Source organism: Acomys russatus, chromosome 2, assembly GCF_903995435.1.
Source record: "Acomys russatus chromosome 2, mAcoRus1.1, whole genome shotgun sequence".
Lineage (NCBI taxonomy): Eukaryota > Metazoa > Chordata > Mammalia > Rodentia > Muridae > Acomys > Acomys russatus.
The window spans coordinates 85,996,833-85,998,918 of NC_067138.1; the positions used below are offsets into that span (position 1 = coordinate 85,996,833).

Genomic DNA, 2,086 nt, shown 5'->3' on the forward strand with positions numbered 1-2,086 from the left:
AAAAACTTGAGACTGATTACACCTCATGCTAAATTCTTCATATTTCCCAGGGTCTGAGATTCTAGATCTGGGGAGTTCGCAGCAGTACAAAAAGGACATGGACGTTTGCTGCTGTGATGCTTTCTTTTGGTAGCTGTTGCATGAAATGCACACCCTTTGGCTTCTTTGGAGAATATACAGCAATCTCTAGCTTTTTCTTTTATGGGCATAGGGTGAACTATAACTTCCAGAGTCTACACAGCCTCCATATATGGGAGTAAAGTTCTTCCATTTTGACATTTTTCATGTGAAGTCTATGCATATTACAAAGGGAAAAATGGAGAAAATTGTATTCATTGCTATAATAGAATCTCTGAAGATTAAATATTTGTAATAATCTGGATTCATTGCTTTTGAAATTTAAGTGAAGCGAAAGATATTAAATCAATTTTTGTAAAGATTAAATACATTAAACATGTCTTAAGTATCAGGGCCATAGGGAATGAAAAAAAATGTTAATTTGTTACCTCACGACAGGACTGTAGCTGCTTATGCTAGGTGCGTTTAATCAGGAAGGAAGTTGGTAAAACACGGAGGCCTCAGACAGAAAAGCAGCATTTTTCCCTCTCGTTTTCATATCACGATATGAATTTCTAGTAATGAAACATACTACACACCTACATGTTTGTATAATGCTTCCTCTCTATAAAGGCAGAAAATATCTTTTCACAGGTCCCACATAATCAAATCATTCTACTTTCTCTATTTTGGAACACAGCAATTTAGATCGAACACTTAGCAAAGGTTAGCATGTTATTGAAGTTCATGGGAAAACTGTGCATTCAAAGTCTAAGGGAAACAACACAACTGGGCCTTTTCTGAGCTAAACAGTTAATAATATTTATAATTTATCTCTTTCCAATTGATGTTTTTTAAAGATTGGAAAAACTACTGGCAGAAAATGCATTAATTAACTTTTTTTTACCAAGTTCGTCTGAAAATGAAAATATATATCTTAATACATTGTCCACAGGCATTTAGATACACATTATTTAGGTTAAGAATTACATATATTCCCCCACACTTCTAGTAATGAACAAAGGGACACCTTATTGGTGGTATTGTTCTTATATCAGTCAAGGTGGCAGGCCTTGGGTCATCTTAGCCTGATGCTTGGCCTGGTGGCCAAATCTGTTTTATGCCTAGGACACATATAAGTCAAATCAAACCAAATCTAGGTAGTACATCACAGGAGGAAGAAGACAGAGAAATATTTCCGCTATGCCACGAGGTGCAGGCAGGAGAAGGCACCCACATATCTGCCCTCCTCCTCCCCATGGCACAGATGACCTATAGGCTCACGGAGCCCCACTTACCATTAAGCAGCACAATAAGGGAAGAAAAAGACAAAAAAAAAAAAAAAAAAAAAAAGAAGATTTAGATTTTCCTCCCACAGACCTGTCTTCCAGCATACAGCAGAGGTAAACAAACATAAAAACCTTTGCCTCCATGCCAAACATCACAGACTGAAGAGGTCACCAAGAGAATTGCCAGCCCCATGGACAGCCTGTAGCAAAAACTACAACAATGTGAGAGTATGAGATGTTGAGGTGGAAGAGAAACAGACTGGAGCAGGGTGGAGAAGAATAGACTGTGGTGAGTGGCCAGCCCTGCCACCTGGGGCCATGGTATGGTCCCAGACCAAGTTCCCACTGAGGGCTCTGCCTGCATCCAAGGCTGTGCAGTGGCAGCGGTCTGTGTCAATGTCCATGGTTCATATTACCACTGGAGAACATGAGGATGTGCAGGGGTTGTGCAGAACCGGTCCTAGACCGGCGCTGGCTGTTGGCCCCAGCTCTTACCAGGGGCAGCACTCTGTAGAAGAACAGGCCCTGTGTCTCACCCAAACAGCACAGCTGGCCCTGTTAGCAGGGGTGTGGTGAGCCAGCTCCAAGGGCAGGGCATGAGTGTGAGAGCTGACTCCAGCAGCCAGGAGTCAGGAGTCAGAAAAAAATGCCCACTGGGCCATGAGCACAGGAGAACTAGTTCTGCCCCTCACCAGGAGCAATACTCAGGAGCACTGCTGGAGAACTCATTCTGATACTCT

The 2,086-nt window shown here is 42.0% G+C and overlaps 1 pseudogene; it reads left to right on the plus strand.

Moving 5' to 3' along the window:
* The first annotated feature begins 1,061 nt into the window (after nt 1-1,061).
* On the plus strand, nt 1,062-1,194 carry LOC127207665 (uncharacterized; annotated as a pseudogene).
* The last annotated feature ends 892 nt before the right edge of the window (nt 1,195-2,086 follow it).